Genomic DNA, 14598 nt, shown 5'->3' on the forward strand with positions numbered 1-14598 from the left:
GGAGTTTACTCAGTGTACAGATCCGTCTCGCTATTCGTGCTTCTCATTGCAAGGTATTACATTGTGAATATGAAGGTAGGGCACACACACACACACACACACACACACACACAATGTCTTCTTTAGAGCTGAGTGAACAAAGTTCCTCCCCAAAAGGTTCGGAGGAACCATGACTCCGTTCCGTTAATTCCATTCCAGCCATTACAATGAGCCCGTTCTCCTATAGCTCCTCCCATCAGCCTCCACTGATAGAAACATTTGAACATTTACATTTAAAAAATATATATATATATTTCCAATGTTCATATTGTTCAATATGAATCAATTAATACAACAACAAAAAAAGAGACGTCAGGCCCCTGTCAGTTTTAAGCTAGAGATATCTGTTTTGTTTTTGGCATTGGATGCGTCTCAATTCCCTGTATCCATCGATGACGCACTTCCTGTTCTGATGTCAAAGGTGACGGAGTTAGAGTGGTGTTTTGACACACTTCCTGTTCTGATGTCAAAGGTGACGGAGTTAGAGTGGTGTTTTGACACACTTCCTGTTCTGATGTCAAAGGTGACGGAGTAAGAGTGGTGTTTTGACACACTTCCTGTTCTGATGTCAAAGGTGACGGAGTTAGAGTGGTGTTTTGACACACTTCCTGTTCTGATGTCAAAGGTGACGGAGTTAGAGTGGTGTTTTGACACACTTCCTGTTCTGATGTCAAAGGTGACGGAGTAAGAGTGGTGTTTTGACACACTTCCTGTTCTGATGTCAAAGGTGACGGAGTTAGAGTGGTGTTTTGACACACTTCCTGTTCTGATGTCAAAGGTGACAGAGTTAGAGTGGTGTTTTGACACACTTCCTGTTCTGATGTCAAAGGTGACGGAGTTAGAGTGGTGTTTTGACACACTTCCTGTTCTGATGTCAAAGGTGACGGAGTTAGAGTGGTGTTTTGACACACTTCCTGTTCTGATGTCAAAGGTGACGGAGTTAGAGTGGTGTTTTGACACACTTCCTGTTCTGATGTCAAAGGTGACGGAGTTAGAGTGGTGTTTTGACACACTTCCTGTTCTGATGTCTAAGGTGACGGAGTTAGAGTGGTGTTTTGACACACTTCCTGTTCTGATGTCAAAGGTGACGGAGTTAGAGTGGTGTTTTGACACACTTCCTGTTCTGATGTCTAAGGTGACGTAGTTAGAGTGGTGTTTTGACACACTTCCTGTTCTGATGTCAAAGGTGACAGAGTTAAAGTGGTGTTATGACACACTTCCTGTTCTGATTTCAAAGGCAACAGAGTTAGAGTGGTGTTTGACGCACTTCCTGTTCTGATTTCAAAGGCGACAGAGTTAGAGTGGTGTTTGACACACTTCCTGTTCTGATTTCAAAGGCGACAGAGTTAGAGTGGTGTTTGACACACTTCCTGTTCTGATTTCAAAGGCGACAGAGTTAGAGTGGTGTTTGACGCACTTCCTGTTCTGATGTCAAAGGTGACGGAGTTAGAGTGGTGTTTTGACACACTTCCTGTTCTGATGTCAAAGGTGACAGAGTTAGAGTGGTGTTTTGTCAGACCGCGAGAAATCCCACCCACGTCATAAATATCCCAACTTTTATTTATTATTTGTCAATTACGCTTTTAAATACAAATGTCAAATATATGTCAACCATTCTTCCTCCAAAGGACTATTTTATGGATTACATTTTCTGGAAAATCCCCCAAAATCATGTTTATGTTTGTTGTTGTTTTTGTTTGGGTTCTGTGAGGAATCACTGAGAGAGAAGAGAAAGCAGCACCTGAGGCTCCCTCTCAGGCCTGTTATAAATCCTAGAGAATGGTGTGTGTGTGTGTGTGTGTGTGTGTGTGTGTGTGTGTGTGTGTGGTGTGTGTGTGTGGTGTGTGGTGTGTGTGTGTGGGGGGGAGGGGTCATAAATCCCACAAAACATTCCGGAACATCTGCTCTGAATGATTAGCTTCCTTGGCTAGCGGAAATCTGAGCGGAGGGAGAGAGGTAGGTTTTATTTTTTGCATCTAACATTCCGCTAATAGTTGCTCTGCTGCTTGAAGAATTAGAATTAGCATCTTGTTTCTTTTTAACTGTCTTGGTGCTTTTTGGATTCCTCTCTGGTTTCAGTCAGAGAGAAGCCATTACCTGGCTACCCAGACTCCTCACTCCGGCAAAACGCTACGCCACGCCCACGCACCATAGTTTCTTCTCCACATTGAGTCTGGATCAGAGAACCCCCCCCCCCCCCCCCCCCGACCCTTCACCCAATGCCAACACATTCGAGGCTGTCTGATTGGTCCAGAATCCGATGGGTTGAGCACACGTGGGTAAAGTGGGCAGTTTTTTAAAAATTGTCATTGGCTTTGATACTCTTGATTGGTTAGAGACGATCCAATCGCTGATGACTTTGTCGGCAGGCTGAGTGACATGCCTCTAAATGACATTTGGAGCAATTAGCTAGCGTTAGCGTCGCTAGGAACACGTTGTGATGGTTAAATCAAATTGTAACCAATCTCTTGAGAGTACTGGTTTGCTAATCTGTTCAAGACAGCTTGTGTTGTATTGTGACCCCTGTTTACTTCTCTGTCTGTCTGTCAATGGATTTATCTGTGTGGATATGTGAAGTGGATCTTTCTGTGTGGATATGTGAAGTGGATCTATCTGTGTGGATATGTGAAGTGGATTTATCTGTGTGGATATGTGAAGTGGATCTATCTGTGTGGATATATCTATGTGGATATGTGAAGTGGATTTATCTGTGTGGATATGTGAAGTGGATCTATCTGTGTGGATATGTGAAGTGGATCTATCTGTGGATATGTGAAGTGGATTTATCTGTGTGGATATGTGAAGTGGATCTATATGTGTGGATATATCTGTGTGGATATGTGAAGTGGATTTATCAGTGTGGATATGTGAAGTGGATCTATCTGTGTGGATATGTGAAGTGGATCTATCTGTGTGGATATATCTGTGTGGATATGTGAAGTGGATTTATCTGTGTGGATATGTGAAGTGGATTTATCTGTGTGGATATGTGAAGTGGATCTATCTGTGTGGATATGTGAAGTGGATCTATCTGTGTGGATATGTGAAGTGGATCTATCTGTGTGGATATATCTGTGTGGATATGTGAAGTGGATCTATCTGTGTGGATTTATCTGTGTGGATATGTGAAGTGGATCTATCTGTGTGGATATGTTGTTTTAGTTGAGCGTTTACTGTTTTCATTATAAAATCTCCCACTCAGACCTTGAAAATCTTGTATTTATTTCACACTCACAGACTTGCACGGAAATCCTCTCCATATCTGTAAAAGCACACATACCCCAAACCTTTTTTGTTGTGCACAGGTAACCTCCAACCGTCTCTCTTGTTGTTCAGAGTTCAGGAAGCCACCCCCCCCCACCCCACCCTTCCCAGTGAAATCCGACACCCTATGACATCACAGGTTGGAGCTTGGCTCCTCCCCGGCTGTGTGTGAACACAACTCAGTGAGTGATCAACCTTTGGTGCTGAAGGGTCTCTCTGCAAACTACTGAGAGAGAGAGAGAGAGAGAGAGTGAGTGAGTGAGTGAGTGAGAGAGAGAGAGAGAAGGAGGGAGAGAGAGAGAGAATTTTCTTCAACGGTGTGAACAGTTAGTTGTGGATTATCTAAGCAGGGAGAAGAGCGACTTGGAGTTCTATAAAGATTCTCTTAATTAACCTTCCCTGGATTCTGGAGGATATTCTTTAAGGATTTCTGGAAGGATTTGGATATTGTGGTAGAACATTCTTGGAACTAACTACCAACAAAAGAAGGTTTCTCACGGGAATACAAAATATATATATTTTCTAGATCTAGGTAAGTGACATTTTAAATGTTCCTGTTGTAAAACATGGTAATGGTAACTGAGACTTTGGACATGCAAATTAGTAGGCTAATTCAGTTCCCCCCCCCCCCCCCCCCCCCCCCATCAGCACAGGTGTCAATTCGAGAAAAAAACCAATAGAAACAAAAACAGAAAACCCCCTGCAAAAAAGATCCTTGTTAACTTGTCTCCTAAAAGAACGAGGGTGATGTGATCCTCTCCTTCACTACCGAGATATTTTCTCTCTCTCTTCTTTTGTGGTCTTTTCCTTTTGTCCTTGTTCACTCTTGCTTGTTAAGCCAAAACAATAGTTTAGCCTTCTCTTGGCTCAGCTCTATTGGTCGCCTCTCTGGTAAATGACCCTGTCTGCTGCAAGCCCTCCCCTGGTTTTGTTTTTTTTAAACAGGACTTTGAATAGCGTGTTCGTGGTGTGTCCCCTAGCTACCGCTGTTAAGGTGAGGCACCCGCGGAGTCTACAGCGGCGCTACTTTCAGGCCCAATAACCTGCTTTTCCAGTTGTCCTTCGTTGCGTCCCTAATGGCACAGTGTTCTACGGCGCATGGGGCACTAGTCAAAAGAAGTGCACTATGTTGGGAATAGGGCGCCTTTTTGGGACGTAGACTTTATCTCCCCTGGCAAACTACAGGCTAAGGTTTCAGCAACAAGAATTTCAGTTAAAAAAGAGCTAATGTGTTTCTGAGTAGCTGTGGTTCTGAGTAGCTGTGGTTCTGAGCTGCTGAGGTTCTGAGTAGCTGAGGTTCTGAGCTGCTGTGTTTCTGAGTAGCTGTGGTTCTGAGTAGCTGTGGTTCTGAGTAGCTGTGGTTCTGAGTAGCTGTGGTTCTGAGTAGCTGTGGTTCTGAGCTGCTGAGGTTCTGAGTAGCTGAGGTTCTGGACTACTGTGGTTATGGGCTAATGAGGTTCTGAGTGGCTGTGTTTCTGAGTAGCTGTGGTTCTGAGTAGCTGTGGTTCTGAGAAGCTGTGGTTCTGAGTAGCTGTGGTTCTGAGTAGCTGTGGTTCTGAGCTGCTGAGGTTCTGAGTAGCTGAGGTTCTGGACTACTGTGGTTATGGGCAAATGAGGTTCTGAGTGGCTGTGTTTCTGAGTAGCTGTGGTTCTGAGTAGCTGTGGTTCTGAGTAGCTGTGGTTCTGAGCTGCTGAGGATCTGAGCTACTGAGGTTCTGAGTAGCTGAGGTTCTGGACTACTGTGGTTATGGGCAAATGAGGTTCTGAGTGGCTGTGGTTCTGAGTAGCTGTGGTTCTGAGTAGCTGTGGTTCTGAGTAGCTGTGGTTCTGAGCTGCTGAGGTTCTGAGTAGCTGAGGTTCTGGACTACTGTGGTTATGGGCAAATGAGGTTCTGAGTGGCTGTGTTTCTGAGTAGCTGTGGTTCTGAGTAGCTGTGGTTCTGAGCAGCTGTGGTTCTGAGTAGCTGTGGTTCTGAGTAGCTGTGGTTCTGAGCTGCTGAGGTTCTGAGCTGCTGAGGTTCTGAGCTGCTGAGGTTCTGAGCAGCTGTGGTTCTGAGTAGCTGTGGTTCTGAGCTGCTGAGGTTCTGAGCTGCTGAGGTTCTGAGCTGCTGAGGTTCTGAGCAGCTGTGGTTCTGAGCTACTGAGGTTCTGAGTAGCTGTGGTTCTGAGCTACTGAGGTTCTGAGTAGCTGTGGTTCTGAGGTTCTGAGTAGCTGTGGTTCTGAGCTACTGAGGTTCTGAGTAGCTGTGGTTCTGAGCTACGAAGGTTCTGAGCAGCTGAGGTTGGCATAGGGAGATCCCCAAGTAGGGGATAGGACGGCTGTTTCCTGGAGTTTGAAAAACAGTGCCAATTCAAGGCTTTTTGAAAGCTTTAAAACGGTTCATGGTTTAGGCTGCGTTTCATTTAAAATGTAGGCTTAACCCACATGATTTCCCGGGAAAGGTTAGCGTTGTCCAAAGGCCAGGCTGGTTAAATAGTGTGTGTTAGTTTTAGGAGTGTTCAATGGAAATCAGTCTTCTTCTTTCCTTTTTATTCAAACATCTTTGGTCTATATTCTGTTGGGCTTCTTTTTATTCAAACATCTTTGGTCTATATTCTGTTGGGCTTCTTTTTATTCAAACATCTTTGGTCTATATTCTGTTGGGCTTCTTTTTATTCAAACATCTTTGGTCTATATTCTGTTGGGCTTCTTTTTATTCAAACATCTTTGGTCTATATTCTGTTGGGCTTCTTTTTATTCAAACATCTTTGGTCTATATTCTGTTGGGCTTCTTTTTTTTAGCTCGTTCTCTGTAGGATCTTTAGCAGAGTAATGAAATAGCTTCGCAGAGATGTTGGTGCGTTTCTTTCTCTTTACATAGTTTTTAGCAAAGTGTTTTTAGCAAAGTGTTTTTAGCAAAGTGTTTTTAGCAAAGTGTTTTTAGCAAAGTGTTTTTAGCAAAGTGTTTTTAGCTTTTATTTGTTTTATTTGAACCTTTCTATTTAACTAAGGCAAGTCGGTTGAGAACAAGTTCTCATTTACAATGACGGCCTACCGCTGGCCGAACCCGGAAGACGCTGGGGCCAACCTATGGGGCTCCCAATCACGGCCGGTTGTGATACAGCCTGGAATCGAACCAGGGTCTGTAGTGACGCCTCGAGCACTGAGATGTAATGCCTTCGGGAGGGGTTTCCTGAGTAATCCCCCACCCCCCCTCCAACAATTAGGCCTATTTGATATGATACATTCATATATTTTTTTTACACTTAGGCCTATGTTATAAAACAATTTCTCAATAGCGTGTTTATAGCATTAGCTTAGCAGAGTAATGGCAGCAGGTGTTGCTCAACATAAGCCTGTTGCTCAACACTAGGCAGTGTGTCACGGACGGAATGAAAGAGAGAGAGAGAAAACGGGAGAGAGAAAGAGAGAGAGAGGGAGAAAAATACCAAATATCCTTTTAGCAGCTAGCCCTGTTCCACCAGAGCTGTCTTAAGCTCTCAGGGCACACTGTGTAAAGACAACATGTCTGTCTTGCTTTGTTTGGCATGAAAAGACCACATTTCCCCATGGGGTGTTCTCCCTCCCAGTCGGAGAGAACTGAACGCCTCCTCTGTCCTCCTGGCCTGACCAAATCAGGGTCTGTGTTCACAAAAAGTTACGGAGTAGAATCTAGGATCAGTTTTCTCCTTTTATATCGCCACATGTGATTCCTAATCTGAGACACTGTAAATGCAGGCCAAGAGCCTCACTTCTATTAGTTAATCATTTACCAAACCACAAACCTGTGGCCTCGCCTGTTGGAACCCCTGGGCAGGGAAACGGAAACACAGAGATGTGAGAATGACAATGTGTTGTGTGAGCGACATACAGGAACAGTCAGGGTTCAGGGCACATCAGTCTGCTCTGGGATTCGAACCGGCGACCTTTCGGTTTACTGTAAGCATTTCACTGTTGTATTCGGCACATGTGACAAATCCGATTTGATTTGGTCCAACACTACCAGCTACCTGCTGACCGGTTTCTCCTCTTGTCATCTGAGCCTGACGTCTTGGTATCGCTCTCCTCACCTCTAATGCATTTCATGTTTACTGTCACGGTTTTCTGTATGTGAAGGAGAGTCGGACCAAAATGCGGCGTGTAGATTGCGATCCATGTTTATTTAAACAGAAGCAACACGAATCTAAATACAACACTACAAAACAATAAACGTAACGAAAACCGAAACAGCCTATTACTGGTGCACATATACACAGAACAAGGACACTAAGGACAATCACCCACAAAACCCAACACCAAACAGGCTACCTAAATATGGTTCCCAATCAGAGACAATGACGAACACCTGCCTCTGATTGAGAACCATATCAGGAACATACAAAGCAAAACATGGTCAGGGTGTGACATTTACGACTCAGGGGAAATAACTTGGTAGACTCAGGGGAAATAACTTGGCCGACTCAGGGGAAATAACTTGGTAGACTCAGGGGAAATAACTTGGCAGACTCAGGGGAAATAACTTGGTAGATTCAGGGGAAATAACTTGGTAGATTCAGGGGAAATAACTTCAGTGGCTCGGGGAAATAACTTGGTCGACTCAGGGGAAATAACTTGGTCGCCTCAGGGGAAATAACTTCATCGGCTCAGGGGAAATAACTTGGCCGACTCAGGGGAAATAACTTGGTAGTCTCAGGGGAAATAACTTGGTAGACTCAGGGGAAATAACTTGGTAGACTCAGGGGAAATAACTTGGTAGACTATGGTTCCCAATCAGAGACAATGACGAACACCTGCCTCTGATTGAGAACCATATCAGAAACATACAAAGCAAAACATGGTCAGGGTGTGACATTTACGACTCAGGGGAAATAACTTGGTAGACTCAGGGGAAATAACTTGGCCGACTCAGGGGAAATAACTTGGTAGACTCAGGGGAAATAACTTGGCAGACTCAGGGGAAATAACTTGGTAGATTCAGGGGAAATAACTTGGTAGATTCAGGGGAAATAACTTCAGTGGCTCGGGGAAATAACTTGGTCGACTCAGGGGAAATAACTTGGTCGCCTCAGGGGAAATAACTTCATCGGCTCAGGGGAAATAACTTGGCCGACTCAGGGGAAATAACTTGGTAGTCTCAGGGGAAATAACTTGGTAGACTCAGGGGAAATAACTTGGTAGACTCAGGGGAAATAACTTGGTAGACTCAGGGGAAATAACTTGGCCGACTCAGGGGAAATGACTTTATCGGCTCGGGGAAATATCTTGGCCGACTCAGGGGAAATAACTTGGCCGACTCAGGGGAAATAACTTGGTAGAATCAGGGGAAATAACTTTTGACTGTCCCAAATCCCACCTTATTCCTGACATAGTGCACTACTTTTGACCAGAGCACTATGGGCCCTAGGGCTTGTCAGAGAAGAGGAAGTGATCGGTCATCTTTTGTTGATGTGAATGGCAGGGGGATGGGCTTGGTGTGTGTGTAAATAGGAAGGTGCACACAGAGCAGAAGGAGCGTTGGAGACACGACTCCTAAGACAACATGAGAACAAGCTGACATTAAACTCTCATAAAAACCAAACTTTGAATAACTTTGAATAACATTGAATAACTAACTCATTTGGAAACTTATTTGGAATATTAACATGTATTCAAATTAATGAGATTTTTTTTTGTTGCATTTAAGGTTTGATCCAACAGAATAGCTTATATGGACACCAAAACACACTGAGACATTATTTGACTGTAATAGAGGAGTAGTTAACCTTTCTAGAGATATCCTTTTCATGTCTCAACTCCTCAGATTTGTACGCAGAGCAGACACTACTAAAACGGGAGTAACAATGAACGTACCACATACCGCTGGCAGCATTTTAGCCAAAGACTGTTACACTAGCTGTCAATGGCTGGGTTTTTATAAATGTGCAATAAGTATAAATCACAGGAATTGTTTCTCTTTCTGAGAAATAAGATAGGCCGTTTTGATTTGAACATCTGAACAAAGTGGACAGGCTTAGCATGCGGTTCAAACAGTTGACGACAGACAGAAGGGTTTGTTCATAACCATTCAACTGTTATACTTTGTTAGCTAGCATATAGATCCAAGTTGGCTAAGGTTTAAATATAAGGATGAGCTGGCTACTCACTTGGACGTGGGCTTGTTCTTGAGAGATTGTTATAATGAGGCCTGTGTTCATGTTCTAGAAAACCTACAATAAGTTAGTCTTTATTAGTGAATGTGCGTTTCTAGTTAAATTCGTAACGTAAAGAGGCATTTTCATGGAGAGACTTGAAAGCCAGATCAGTGATTATTACCAAAAACCCAGGTGGAATTATTAGTGAGGTCTGATGTTTGTGGACAATGTGCATTCGTCTAAGTCTAAAGTCTAGGTTAGAACGTCACAATCCCTGAATTCATTAGGTTAATGCTGACTGTCTAAAATGCAGTGTGTTTGACCTTTTTAATTGTACAACAAAGCTTATTTAGAGAAAATATAAAAACTTATTTTTTTATTTTTTAGATATATATATCGTAAATCAGCTATAAGTTTGAAAAGATCGAGAGATGATTATTAGGCCATATCGCCCTTTATTTAACTAGGCAAGTCAGTTAAGAACAAATTCTTATTTTCAATGACGGCCTAGTTAACAGTGGGGTTAACTGCCTTGTTCAGGGGCAGAACAACAGATTTTTACCTTGTCAGCTCGGGAATTCAATCTTGTAACCTTTCGGTTACTAGTCCAACACTCTAACCACTAGGCTACCTGCCACCTCTACACTCTAATCACTAGGCTACCTGCCACCCCTACACTCTAACCACTAGGCTACCTGCCGCCTCTACACTCTAACCACTAGGCTACCTGCCACCTCTACACTCTAACCACTAGGCTACCTGCCACCTCTACACTCTAACCACTAGGCTACCTGCCGCCTCTACACTCTAACCACTAGGCTACCTGCCTCCTCTACACTCTAACCACTAGGCTACCTGCCTCCTCTACACTCTAACCACTAGGCTACCTGCCTCCTCTACACTCTAACCACTAGGCTACCTGCCACCTCTACACTCTAACCACTAGACTACCTGCCGCCTCTACACTCTAACCACTAGGCTACCTGCCGCCTCTACACTCTAACCACTAGGCTACCTGCCTCCTCTACACTCTAACCACTAGACTACCCTGCCGCCTCTACACTCTAACCACTAGGCTACCTGCCGCCTCTACACTCTAACCACTAGGCTACCTGCCGCCTCTACACTCTAACCACTAGGCTACCTGCCGTCTCTACACTCGAACCACCATTTAAGTTAGCGGCTCTGTTGGTTTCTTCTGGTATTTGATTGGTTTATTTGTTGAAACAAACACTCAGTCACTCCCCCTCTGCTTTAGGGCGTTGTCTGGTGATTTTAAGCTGAGCGAGGCGTACCGACACTCGAACACACTTGGTAACTGTTTCACTTCTGATCCTGTAGCCTTGGTTTCCTAACAGCCAATAAGCCGTCAGTCTGTTGCTCCTCAACATTTTATTTTCACAGGGGCCCGCCTGAGACTCAAAGACTTGGTAGAGAATCTGTTCAGAGCTTTTATTCTTACATCCTAACAGCTCATCTTTTCCTCTCTGTCTGTTCCAATCCTTTTCATAAATCACTTACTCTACAGTCCCCGGTGGAACCCTCAAACGTAGTTAACAACAGAAAGGTATGGATTTCTCTGTTGAAACAAGATTTCCCATTAGTGGGTGATTTGGAGGGACGACGGATGGTTTAGTTGACGTTTAGTGTGTGTGTGTGACTGCGTGTGTGTGTGTGTGTGTGGGTGTGTGTGTGTGTGTGTGTGTGACTGCGTGTGTGTGTGACTGCGTGTGTGTGTGACTGCGTGTGTGTGTGTGTGACTGTGTGTGTGTGTGTGTGTGTGTGTGTGACTGTGTGTGTGTGTGTGTGACTGTGTGTGTGTGTGTGTGTGTGTGTGTGGGTGTGTGTGTGTGTGTGTGTGTGTGTGTGTGTGACTGCGTGTGTGTGTGTGTGACTGTGTGTGTGTGTGTGTGTGTGTGACTGTGTGTGTGTGTGTGTGACTGTGTGTGTGTGTGTGTGTGTGTGACTGCGTGTGTGTGTGACTGCGTGTGTGTGTGACTGCATGTGTGTGTGTGATTGCGTGTGTGTGACTGCGCGTGTGTGTGACTGTGTGTGTGTGTGTGACTGCGTGTGTGTGTGAGTGACTGTGTGTGTGTGTGTGACTGCGTGTGTGTGTGTGTGTGGGTGTGTGTGACTGTGTGTGTGTGTGTGTGTGTGTGTGTGTGTGTGTGTGTGTGTGTGTGTGTGACTGCGCGTGTGTGTGACTGTGTGCGTGTGTGTGTGTGTGTGTGTAATGGACGTTTAGCACTATAATGGATCGCTCTCGTCTACGTAAGTCCTGTTCCCGGCCGAGACGTAACAGACAGTGCTTACCATCACAGATCAATGTCTGGGACGGCCAACGGGCAGGCACCCATCGTCTCTACATTACGATCGGCATGTGAACGCTGGATACACACTCGGTACCAAACTTAACTTTTTTGCTATCGTTATGAGGACACTTGAATTAGTTGTCTTGCTGCTCTTCTCCACCTAATGTATGTCACTCCAGTGACTGAAATTGCATTAAGAAATTGTATTAAGACTGCAATAAGTATTTGATATGCTTTTTGAAAAATGTGTTTATTACCCAAGGAAGGAATGTCTGGTCTTAGTCGTGTAATCCCACTCATGATGATTTATCTCTGGACATTATCTGACAGTCGCTCCGAACTAGAGCCCTGGATGTTACGTGAGATGTCAATCAGAGGCCTGCATCGTCTGACGTGACACTTCGTCACACGAGCTACTGTCAACCAAGAGACAGGTGAGGAGAGGTGAGGAGGGGAGAGGACAGGTGAGGAGAGGTGAGGAGGGGAGAGGACAGGTGAGGAGGGGAGAGGACAGGTGAGGAGGGGAGAGGATAGGTGAGGATATAGGACAAGTGAGACGTAGAGATGACGGGCAGAGCTGGTGTTGAGGGATCAGCAGTGTTATGACAGCTCAGTGTCCCGATACACTCTAGTCATTATTAGAGCTCAGTGTCCTGATACACTCTAGTCATTATTAGAGCTCAGTGTCCTGATACACTCTAGTCATTATTAGAGCTCAGTGTCCTGATACACTCTAGTCATTATTAGAGCTCAGTGTCCTGATACACTCTAGTCATTATTAGAGCTCAGCGTCCCGATACACTCTAGTCATTATTAGAGCTCAGTGTCCTGATACACTCTAGTCATTATTAGAGCTCAGCGTCCTGATACACTCTAGTCATTATTAGAGCTCAGTGTCCTGATACACTCTAGTCATTATTAGAGCTCAGTGTCCTGATACACTCTAGTCATTATTAGAGCTCAGCGTCCTGATACACTCTAGTCATTATTAGAGCTCAGTGTCCCGATACACTCTAGTCATTATGACAGCTCAGTGTCCTGATACACTCTAGTCATTATGACAGCTCAGTGTCCTGATACACTCTAGTCATTATTAGAGCTCAGTGTCCTGATACACTCTAGTCATTATTAGAGCTCAGCGTCCTGATACACTCTAGTCATTATTAGAGCTCAGTGTCCTGATACACTCTAGTCATTATGACAGCTCAGTGTCCTGATACACTCTAGTCATTATGACAGCTCAGTGTCCTGATACACTCTAGTCATTATGACAGCTCAGTGTCCTGATACACTCTAGTCATTATGACAGCTCAGTGTCCTGATACACTCTAGTCATTATGACAGCTCAGTGTCCTGATACACTCTAGTCATTATGACAGCTCAGTGTCCTGATACACTCTAGTCATTATGACAGCTCAGTGTCCTGATACACTCTAGTCATTATGACAGCTCAGTGTCCTGATACACTCTAGTCATTATGACAGCTCAGTGTCCTGATACACTCTAGTCATTATGACAGCTCAGTGTCCTGATACACTCTAGTCATTATGACAGCTCAGTGTCCTGATACACTCTAGTCATTATGACAGCTCAGTGTCCTGATACACTCTAGTCATTATGACAGCTCAGTGTCCTGATACACTCTAGTCATTATGACAGCTCAGTGTCCTGATACACTCTAGTCATTATGACAGCTCAGTGTCCTGATACACTCTAGTCATTATGACAGCTCAGTGTCCTGATACACTCTAGTCATTATGACAGCTCAGTGTCCTGATACACTCTAGTCATTATGACAGCTCAGTGTCCCGATACACTCTAGTCATTATGACAGCTCAGTGTCCTGATACACTCTAGTCATTATGACAGCTCAGTGTCCTGATACACTCTAGTCATTATGACAGCTCAGTGTCCTGATACACTCTAGTCATTATGACAGCTCAGTGTCCTGATACACTCTAGTCATTATTAGAGCTCAGTGTCCTGATACACTCTAGTCATTATGACAGCTCAGTGTCCTGATACACTCTAGTCATTATTAGAGCTCAGTGTCCTGATACACTCTAGTCATTATTAGAGCTCAGTGTCCCGATACACTCTAGTCATTATTAGAGCTCAGTGTCCTGATACACTCTAGTCATTATTAGAGCTCAGTGTCCTGATACACTCTAGTCATTATTAGAGCTCAGTGTCCTGATACACTCTAGTCATTATTAGAGCTCAGTGTCCCGATACACTCTAGTCATTATTAGAGCTCAGTGTCCCGATACACTCTAGTCATTATTAGAGCTCAGTGTCCTGATACACTCTAGTCATTATTAGAGCTCAGTGTCCTGATACACTCTAGTCATTATTAGAGCTCAGTGTCCTGATACACTCTAGTCATTATGACAGCTCAGTGTCCTGATACACTCTAGTCATTATGACAGCTCAGTGTCCTGATACACTCTAGTCATTATTAGAGCTCAGTGTCCTGATACACTCTAGTCATTATTAGAGCTCAGCGTCCCGATACACTCTAGTCATTATGACAGCTCAGTGTCCTGATACACTCTAGTCATTATTAGAGCTCAGTGTCCTGATACACTCTAGTCATTATTAGAGCTCAGTGTCCTGATACACTCTAGTCATTATTAGAGCTCAGCGTCCCGATACACTCTAGTCATTATGACAGCTCAGTGTCCTGATACACTCTAGTCATTATTAGAGCTCAGTGTCCTGATACACTCTAGTCATTATTAGAGCTCAGTGTCCTGATACACTCTAGTCATTATTAGAGCTCAGTGTCCTGATACACTCTAGTCATTATTAGAGCTCAGTGTCCTGATACACTCTAGTCATTATTAGAGCTCAGCGTCCCGATACACTCTAGT

The 14598-nt window shown here is 44.2% G+C and overlaps 1 protein-coding gene across 1 annotated transcript in view; it reads left to right on the forward strand.

The window, feature by feature from the left end:
- Nucleotides 1–3559: 3559 nt before the first annotated feature.
- The window catches only part of LOC110492646 (receptor-type tyrosine-protein phosphatase F), a 349905-nt gene continuing 338866 nt past the window's right edge, over nt 3560–14598 (forward strand). Inside the window, 1 exon segment of the mRNA XM_090182892.1 lies at nt 3560–3835. The gene's annotated coding sequence lies outside the window, so the exon portion shown is untranslated.

This window comes from Oncorhynchus mykiss, chromosome 8 (genome assembly GCF_057628025.1).
Source record: "Oncorhynchus mykiss isolate SJ-2025 chromosome 8, ASM5762802v1, whole genome shotgun sequence".
Taxonomy (NCBI): Eukaryota; Metazoa; Chordata; class Actinopteri; order Salmoniformes; family Salmonidae; genus Oncorhynchus; species Oncorhynchus mykiss.